The sequence below is a fragment of the Dendrobium catenatum genome, unplaced genomic scaffold (assembly GCF_001605985.2).
Source record: "Dendrobium catenatum unplaced genomic scaffold, ASM160598v2 fragScaff_scaffold_1564, whole genome shotgun sequence".
Lineage (NCBI taxonomy): Eukaryota > Viridiplantae > Streptophyta > Magnoliopsida > Asparagales > Orchidaceae > Dendrobium > Dendrobium catenatum.
Window position 1 is genome coordinate 77,754 of NW_021320026.1, and position 11,040 is coordinate 88,793.

General features: G+C 28.8%; 1 non-coding gene across 1 annotated transcript; it reads right to left on the reverse strand.

Annotated features, from left to right (window-relative positions):
* Positions 1 to 10,641: 10,641 nt before the first annotated feature.
* On the reverse strand, positions 10,642 to 10,748 carry LOC114581159. Its single transcript, XR_003703009.1, has one exon. It is a non-coding gene; the product is annotated as a small nucleolar RNA R71 (small nucleolar RNA).
* Between the last annotated feature and the right edge of the window lie 292 nt (positions 10,749 to 11,040).

Genomic DNA, 11,040 nt, shown 5'->3' on the forward strand with positions numbered 1-11,040 from the left:
GACATTCTAGTTTATTCTATTTCTAAGGATGATCTTGTTAGACATCTGAGATTAATTTTAGAGGCTTTGAGGCAGCATTAGCTATATGTAATATTTTCTAAATGTGAGTTCTAACTAAAGAGTGTTTATTTTTTGGAAAAAAATGTTAAGTAGGAAAGTAATTTTTGTAGATCCTTAGAAGGTTCAGGCTATTACTCAATGGTTGAAGCCTTCTACTCTATTTGAGATACATTCTTAGATATAGCCGAGTATTATAGGAACTTTATGAAAGAATTTTCTAAAATTTTTGCACCTTTGGTGAGACTAACTCAAAAGTCAACGGCTTTTATCTAGACATCTGAGTGTGAAGTCAATTTTTAAATATTCAAGGATTATTTGACTTTGCTCCAATTTGACTCTGCCATCTAAAGAAAAATTTCAAATTTTTAGGGATGCTTCACTAAAAGGTTTGGGATTTTTATTAATGAAGAATAGAAAGTAGATATCCTTTGCTTCTAGATAGTTGAAGCCACATGAGAGAAATTACCTGACACATTATCTAAAAATTACTTGTTGTAGTCTTTGCTCTAAAAACCTAAAGACACTATCTGTATGGTGTTAGGTGTGAGATTTTTATTAATTTTCCAAGTTTGAAGTATATATTTACTCAAGATAATATAAATCTGAGGCTAAGGAAATGACTTGAGTTAATTAAAGACTGTGATCTGATTATTCAGTACTAACCTGGTATGGTCAATGTAGTGGCATATTCTTTGAGTAGGAAATCTTACAGATTATCTTGTATTCAACTCACTTTTGTTGAGTATTTCATGCAAGATATGAAAAGTTATGTTAGAGGTGATTGCTCCTATTGATTTAGATTATAATATATCATCTTAGATGATTATTCAACCTTCTATATAATAAAAGATTCAGGAAGCTCAAAAGTCAGATGCATAATATCCAATATTGATTTTTTAGATCATATTTGGCAAGAAATCTAAATTATGAGTTCCTGATTCTAGTATTATCTTCTATGAAAATAGGTTGGTGATTCCTGTTCAAGAGAATTTAGATGGGAGATTCAGCCTAAAGCTCACTATTCAGTCTATATTATTCACCTATGAAGGAGTAAAATGTATAATAATATGAAATGTTTTGCTGGTCTTGATTGAAAAAGAATGTAGCAATTTTTGTATCAAACTGCAAAGCATGGCAGTTAGTGGAGAAAGAACACTTGTGATAGGGAGTTTTTTACAACAATTGCTCATTCCTGGGAGGAAAAGGGAAGAGGTGACTATGAATTTTTTTATGGGGTTTTTTATGTTGAGACATGGACATGATATTATTTGGGTTATAATTAATTGTATAATAAAATTAACTCATTTCATTTCGATCCAACAATAAGATTCAGTGGACAAATTAGAACACGCATATGTCCATGAGATTATGAGATTATATGAGAAACTGAAGGTTGTAGTTTCTAATAGAGATGACATGTTTACCTCACTACTATTAAAGGGTAATCAATAAGATTTGGATATGAAAATATATTTTAGTATGACATTTTATCCTCAAAGAAATTGATAGTTTGTGAAAACTATATAGGTACTGGAGGATATATGAAGATTATATATTTTGGATTTTGGTGGCAGTTGGGAAGACCACATTCCTATAATCAGGTTTGCTTACTATAATAGTTTTTAATCCAGCATATGCATAGCTCCATATAAACTTCTGTATGGTAGAATATGTTAGATTCCTCTATCTTGAACATAGGTGGGCAAAAGGCATTTGATTAGGCTATCTTTAGTAGATGATGTGCTGAAAAGATCCGGATGATCAGTGGTAGATTAAAAATGGTTCAAACAGGAAAAATTAGTAGTTTAATGCTAAGCATCTAGCTATAGAGTTTCAGGTGAGAGGTTTTGTATATGTGAAAATCAAGTCGATGAAAGGCATCTGTAGATTTGGCAAGGTAGGAAAGTTTAGTCTAAGGTATGTTAAACCCTTTAAAGTTTTTGAAATGATTGGGAATTTTACCTACAAGTTACAATTGTTAGATCATATGTCTAAAACTCATAATGTATTTCATGACTCTCTTTTGATGAAAGGAATATCTAATCCTAAAAAGTGTATATTTATAGATAACATTGAGGTACTTGCAAATTTGAGTTATATAAATGAACTAGAGAGGATCTAGGATTCTAATGTCAGAAGGTTATGAAATAAATTGATTCCAATGGTTAAAGTTTAGTAAAAGAATATAACTGAATAAGAAACTATTTAGAAGAAGGCATATAAGATAAGATAGCTATATCCATGTTAATATTTACTTATTTTAGTTTTAAAATGTCAAGGATGATAATTTTTAAGCTAGGTAGATTTAAATAACTCTTAAATTCTAAAAGATTTACTTTGACCTACAATAGTAAGAAAATTATTTCATGAGTTATTATAAGTTCAAATTATAAACAATCTTTACCATAATATAGATATCATTGTGTTCTAATTATAATAATGTTTTTTTTTTCTAATTTATGGGCATTGCTATAATTCCTTATGAAAGTGACAAATGTCAGTACAAGTGAGGTTTTTGGGACCATTAGATGTCCGCTTAACAAACTAATTTTACCCATGCATTTTAGACATGGTTAGCTAACATTTGAATATTTTTTATAATTTTTTAGCTCTATTTTTGATGTTATTAAAGGATTTTATGCTATAATTTGAATAAATAAAAAATAAAAATATGTCTTTTAATTATTTTATTATAAAATCTATTTACACTTTATGTAACTCAAAAAAAATCCCATTTACACTTTTTTCTCTCATTTTCTAAAGTAAGAGAGAAATAAATGGAACATGAGAGAAAAAGAGATGATGTATGAAAGAAAAAACTAGGTTTTAAAGGTCATTGATCCATTTTAGCTAGTCGGTCCAACTTCAAAATTTGTTGTCTCGAGATAGGTTACACTATGCCTATTCAAAAATTTAAAAGTTTTTTCTCTAAATTATTTTATTTAATTTCTATTTTTGTTACCAAAAAATGGGGATAACTTTACATTGATAATACTTTAACCACATAACTTTTTGTATATTATAAAGGGTGAGACTTTAAACATTTTGAATATTTTATAAAAATTTTATGACAGTGGTTTTTGAATTTATATGATTTTACCAATTACAAAATAATATAACTATGAAAAATAATATTATAGTACAATCAAAATCTTAAAAATATATATATATTTACACAATCTCACTTAATTTAAATATTTCTTAAAAATGTATATTTTTTCTTAGTCGGGTTTTTTGTTTCCTATATATCCTTTGAAAATTTTTGAAATATATATATTTTTATGCATCATTTACACATGGGTGATTTTGTGGATATCTAAAAGAGGTGGAAGAAGTTCTGTTTGGATGATATATGCACATTCAGCTTTATAGTTATTATACCATGTCTATTCATCAAAGTGGTTAAATGTTGTCTATTATTCAAAATTATTTATCTGTCATTTACTCAGAGTTATTAAGCAATGTCTATTAAGAGGCATAAGAAGTTGAGTTATTGATCTCTATCTTTTGGGAGGAAAACATGAATTGCTTGTGTATTTTGCTTAAATTTTTCATAATTGTATTTAATTCTCTGCTTAGTTATACTTTTAATACTCAATGAATGCTCAATAAATGAAATGAATTGATAATTTAGATTAGTAGAAATGTGGTCTACTAAGTAATTTTAGCTCACTATGATTTTAAAATCTACTTTTAACGTTTGGGGAAGGGGAGGATCCAATTGAGTAAGAGTTTCAAGAATCTAATCTGAGTCCATAGATATTTTTTCTTCTAATTTTTGTACATTCATAACAAGTTTTATTACTCTATATAATAGATTTTATTTATAGCCAAGCTCTGTGAATATATATATATATATATATATCATTTTCATAATGAAAGAAAAGAAAATATATTGGATAAGTTTATTTTTAGTCCTTTAGATCTTTAGTAGCTTTATAGTCTATTGTTGTTTTAAAAGCATAAATTGGAAGATGAAATCAAAAAAAATTCTAAAACCAAATATTGGGATTCTTCTATTAAATATCAACATAATAATACATATCCCATTAGTGGGTCTAGTCAGGTTGGGTTGTGATATAAATAAACCTAAGGATTAGGATATAATTATTTGATTGGACAAATTAAGTGATATCAAGAGTTATGGACTTAACAATTTAGAGACTCATATTTGATTGGGCCAAATAAGTAGGCTTAAGATGAAGTCAGTTTGGCTTCTATTTTTGAGGTCGAAGGGCAAATGTTTGCATCCAAAGTATTTTAGGCCTACTTAAGGTGCTTGTTTAATTGTGATAAAGAAATTTGCTAATTCTTTGAATAATTTAAACCAAGGATGCAGTCTTAGAGATGTAAAATTATTTGCATGAATTGCGCCATGCATGTAGACCAAGATTAGAGGATTGGACTAAGCATTTCATACTAACCCAAATTAAAACTATTTTAAATTCATAGGGAGACTTACGAAGCCTCTAAATAGAGTTTAAGAGGGTCTAAAATAATAAGGAGTCTATTGAACTAAGGTTAAATTGGGTTTAACCCAAACTTAACTTAACGGAACCTTAAGGTATTTTGAAGGGTCATTTAATCTGAAGGGGGTTCTCAAAGTCATGAACTTTACACCAAGTTCAATCATTACCTAAGTACAAAGCACATGAAGTTTGAAAATTTTTCAAAATTAATTTTAATTTTTGGAAATAACTATAATTTAGGGAATTGGAGTACTCTCACCATTTCTTAATAAGAAGATATTTTATAAAATTTGTCTTAATATACGAATTTTTAGGGATTTATGAGTTTTGCGTTTACATTTGTAAGATTTTTCTTAATTTTGATATAATTTTAAGAAGAATTAGGGATTAAATATTTCTTTTAATTACTATAGAATTTCAAAATTGTAGAAACATAGTTAATAAACCCTAAATGCCATGAGATTTGGACCATATGCCTTTGAAGGCTTGTTGAGTATACTATGGAAGTTTAAAAATTTTAGAAATTAAGTAGCTTCATATAATAATAACCCAAAATACTGATAAAATATAAACCCTAGCATACAAAGGTTCAAAGCATTTTAGATTTTTTTAGATTAATATTATGTTTAATGTTTATTAATTTTAGCAAAATTCATAATTTTTTATTGTTTATGGAAAAAAAGTAGTAGAATATTTATGGCTTTATTTCAAACAAAGTGATATACACAATTAGTAATCTTATTATGCAAGACCTTTACATGCGACGTAAGCATATTAACTATATAGTTTTGAAGTCAAAACTTATTATCCATGATGGATAATATTAATAATTTGATCTAAGATTAGAAATACATTTTAATTTGACTTAGTGGGTTAATAAAATGAGTCATTTCATGTAAATTGGATGAAAGAAAACCTAGAGAATTAAACTACCTAGCTCAATCTAATGGTACGATTATCATCTTCTTCCTCTAATAAGTGATCGTAGCTATAAGAATTGGTTTGATCACCATTGGAGATAGAAAGAACATTAAGAAAAAATAATAATAGTTGCATATGTTTAGGATATGAAAACCTACCATCGAGGGGTCTTAACCCTTCCCAAACATTACTTTCACAAAGCAAGAATAAACATAGGGTTCACTGGAGTTGACATTTATTAATCTCATATATCAAGTGATCCCCAAAAAGGTTTTCTATAAGAGATAAAAGTTTTTGCATTGAAGGCCTCCCTTTACTCTACACCAATTTATTTAAATGCCAACACCATCGTGTAAGATATCTTGACATTGATTTTCTCATCCTTAGAGGCCACATGAATGGAGGCATAACCATAGGAAAAAAATTTTAAGATCAGGTGAAAGTCTTATATGCAAGATCCTTGATATTTCATTGGTGAATTGCTTTATGGAAAGTTGTGGTCATCTTTGGCTTGAATTGATACCCACTTTGAAGATGACCAATGTGTCTTTTAGTTAATAGGGATTAAAGACTAGTAGGCCTCCTAATAAAACTTAATTTCTTGTGAAGGCATGTAATAATGAGAAAATGTGGTGAGGACCACATGTACTTGTTCTGCTTTGACACTTACAACAAATTGATTTGAGCTTGATTTGAACTAATTATAGGATCCAAGAAGAGACTATTTGTTGAGCTAATTTGGATAGAGCAAGGATGAAGTAGTTACATTTCCTTATTATTGTTGCAATTAATAAGTTGGGTTAACTTGGACAACCCATTTTAGTTGAGCTAGTATGGTTTAGCTTCTATAAATTTTAGGTCTAAGTAGGTTGAAGTGCATATTGATTTGTGCTTAGGGCGATGAAATTGACTCAAGGCCCTCTAAAATGGTCATATTGGTCTTATGGGCAACTAAGATTTTATTCAGGACAAATGTGGTGTAACTGACCCTAGCTAGTTTAGGATTTAATGCAAATAAATGGCATGGGTTTCCTAGAGTAATATTTAACTTGAATTGACTTATGATATAAATTAATTGAAAATTAAATGTATATAATTTGATGTTGTAGGCTTAGGTTTTATCCAAAGGTTCATAACACATTAGGTTTTGGTCTAAGGGTCATGGGCAATCTTCAGTTATCTGAATTCTCTTGTGAGGGCCAAAGACATCTTGTGAACTTAGGGTTTGATCAATTGACCCATACATTAGGTCGATTAAACCCTTACTAAGTCATATAAGTAGGCAATATTTTCTTATACCTATTTTGGGTTTAACCCAACTAGCCTCAGGTATAATTTGGTGAACTAACTAATTCAGGCTAGGTGAAGTAATTAATAGATTTGTTAACAACATTGGCGATTATATCCTAAGTTAATTAGATAATAGATAGGGTAATTAGGGTTTTGAATTTCTCAAGTTTGGATCTAAATTAATAAGCCTAAGGTTGGATATAAAAAGAATTATAGAAGGTTCTAATGTGATTTAAAAATGTTCATATATACTAAAGGGACTTATGCCTAGCCAGGGTTTGGCTTGAAATGAGCTAAGCTATAGCTAAGACGAAAAATTGGTCTATAAATTCAATATTAGTAAAGTTTGATGCAACCGATGGAAGGGCTTCATTCTAAACCTAAGGAAAGGTGACATAAGAAATTTTAACTTTATTAGAGAGCTAGTGATTTAATCCTATAAGTATCTTGAGACCTAGAAGTCTATTTTAAAGCCACTTGAATACTTAAATATGCTTTAATTTGTTAGAGAAAGGGTAAAAGTCATGAGGTTAATTTAATGGCCTTTAATAAAATGTCAATGAATTTTTATAGACCATTTAAAATCCTATCAAATTCATATTATGTTTTTGGTTACCTACTATAGATTTTGTTAACCCAAAGCCAAAAAGCTTGGTAAAGATAAGGTTCTTATACTTGATAATGGTTTTCTGGAGATATAGCTTAAAGGCATGCTAAGTGTCAATAGGGTAGAATACTAAACATAAAGTTTTAAGTAGAACATAGTTTCTAATAGAGTAAGACTTCTATAATAAAATTATAAGTTAAGATTAATTTTATGAGTACTTGATCAATTAAAAATGATGGAGTAGGGACACATAAATTTCTACTATGTAAGCTCATATAGATGCCCACCTAATGGAGCCTATGAAGGGATAAACATAATAGTATAGGGAACAAAGAAGAAGATGTTAGGCTAAGTCCAACCCTTTTACACTCATAACATAAAATCTCAATATATTAGAGTAGTTCTAACTCTAACTAGTGTATGGTACTCTTCTATTCAATTCTAAATCATTTAGGTTTTTCCTTGACCTAGGTGACATAGACTATCAAATCCTACTAAAACTAGATCATGTGATCATTATGATCAAACATTACAATATTATTTAGCTTACACACTTTTCATCCAATCAAACTTTCTGGTAAAAAATAATAAAATTTTAATCAATTTCTTTAGTTAATATCCAATAAAGCTTTGATGATTTTCTAGTTCTTCCTTAATTTATATTGAGGTTGTACCTATAAATGTCCAGCTTAGCTCAAGTCTCAAACTTAGCTTTCTACTGAAATAAATTGTGTTTGTTTAAATATTCAAAAATCCATGTAGATAACTCCTACCTTGAGCCCTCATCCTAGACATAACATAACTTTTTCTAAAAAGAGTTCAAATCTATATTTAAGCATTTCATTCCAACCAAGCACCTTTATAGAAAACAAGTTATATTATGCTATGTTCACTTGAATTCTTGAATACTTCTCCCACTTAAGCATACCACATATGCCTAGGTATATATATTCTAATTTTAATTATTCAAATCCACCAATCAAAGAATTGTTCAAAATAAATTGTATACAATTTAGTACATAAAAAAATATTTTCTTTTGTTTATAAACTTGGAGCATAGAAATGACCCTTAGAAAAGATTAAAAATTCAAAAGTCCAGAACGATCACCATAGTGGTCACACTTCCCATGTCGCGGCATATGATTCTACAGCAACCTGAAGCCTAATTCAAACATCATAGAGTTGACTGCTCTAAAATTTTGGGAAAATCAACATCGTAGTGGAGCCAAGGTAAGCACTATAATTCATCATAACATCGCTACACTAAAATTCAGCACTGCATCACTAGAGTCTCAAGAATTTAAGTACTAGAGTGTTAATCTTCACAATACTAGAGAGCTAATCATCAAAATGCCAAAGCACTAATTGTACATTCAAGCACTCCAACACTCAAATTGTATAGCACCGAAATGAAGTATATGCTGAAGTGATGAGGCACACTGACTCAACAAAAAGATGTGCCTATTTGACCATTAACCATACCAGGATAGCCCATCTTTGCAACAAGGCATGCCTTATAGTACTAAAGCACTAGTTCATATTATATTGTCTTGGAAAATTCATGTTGAGACTATAGTACTTGAGTCCATTCCTACACTTGTATAAATAGTTTTTAGTTCTTTTAATTAGGGAATTCTATCATTTTAGTGGAATCTTATATTTTATAATTTCTTCCTCTTATTTCCCCCTTAGAGTAAAGTGTATGGGAGGTTAAAGAAGAGAAATGTACTTTTATTTTAGATATCTTAGCTTGTATTGTGTGAGCAAGTCTGTTGCTAGAGAAAGAAGGAATGTGAAGAATATCAATTGATCCTTCTGGGTGATATCTTATCCATTCTCCAGTATCATTTTCATATGAATGGAATGATCATGAGTTCTCTTTCTATATTATTCATAATTGGCTATTTTTTTAAGATTTGGGCTAATGATGTAAACATATAGAATTTACTTATATAGATTCTTAACCTTTAATTTCTTACATGGATATTTCAACATCTCATGTTCTTCATTTAAATAATGTAATGGTCATGGGTGTAGTTAAAATCTAGTGAGATGTATTTCCTTGACAGTGAAATATTATAATAAATAGGAGTATTAAAATGAAAAATTTGCATACCTAGACATATGATGCCAATCCTTTCAAGTTATATAGAGATAGTATAATTATAGGAAGACCATAAACCTCCCTTTTCACCCCTACAAGTATGACAAAGATCTTGAGATACATATGCTCTGATTCACATCTTCAATAAAAAGTCTCCTTAGGAAAAATATGCTTTTTTTACATTTATTAGTCCAAATATTAAATTATTAATATAAAAATTACTTACCAGTACTCCATTAAGTGGTGAACTAATAAACAAGCCTTTTACATTCACTAGGATAAATAATACATTTAGATCAAATAGTAATAATTTAATTACAATTAACTAGAATACTTCCTCATTGGATTTACATTCCTATCTATCACTTTATTACTTGATTCAACTAATATACATTTTTATTTAGTGGGATTTTATTATTTTTGTTTATAAAATGGAAGCTTAAGTATATTTTTACTGTGTAGATCAAGTCCAACACAAACCAATTTGTAGCTTATGCCTAGCTTCTATTAAGTTTTTGGCATGGTTATCGATAAGTAATGCATGTACTGTAATTTTAAACTATTATTAAAAAAATGCATATTTAGACTTACATGTATCCTATATCTTTATTTTTTGATGTGTTTATTAAAAATTTTTTAAAAAGAAAAAAAAAGTCTTTTATTGATTGTATAATTTGTGATCTTTATATTTTTTTTTAGTATTATTGAATGTTTAATTGATATAGTAAGGATTTATTTTTTTTATTCTGAGATAGAAATGACCCTTACAAAAATTTAAAAAAAAATGATTTTAGAGATGTCTAAACCTCTACAAGATTAAAACCATTCTAGACCTCTTAGAGAGTCTGCTAACCCTTTAGTAGAAGTAATTCAATAGTGTATCAATAAAACTATTTTCCATGCCAATAACTTTGAACTGAAACTTTCCCTAACTCACATGGTTCAAAATTCTTCATTTGGGGAACTCTTGTTGAGGTTCCCAACCTACAGATAGCTATCTTCTTGTAAATCTATATAATATTTAAATATAAAGGTGTTACTAATGATGCTATTAGAATTAATTGATCCCATTTTCTATAAATGATAAAACTAATGTTTTGTTGAATTATTTTCCCACTAGCTCTATAACCACTTGGAATGTGTTTGCACATCAATTCATTACTAAGTATTTTTCACCTTTAAAATTTATCAAACTTAGAAATGATATCACATCTTTTGCCCAGCTTGAGCAAGAATTAATTTATGAAAGTTGAGAGAGATTTAATAAAATGCTTAGGAAATTCCCTCATCATGATGTATATGATTGGTTGAATATTCAGACTTTTTATAATAGATTGGTACAATCCCTTAGGTCAATCATAGATACAATAGCTAGAGGATCTTTAATGTCTAAGTTATATGAGGAAGTATATAAACTAATTAAGCAAATCACTATAAATAAGTTTCATTGACCTTCTAGTATGGTGAAACCTAAGAGAGTATCTAGTGTGTATGAATTAGATTCAATATCTATTTTGACTACACAAGTAGTTGCAATTTCTAAAAGTTAGACCTTATTGGAGTTAATTTAGGATCAGGTTCATTTATGT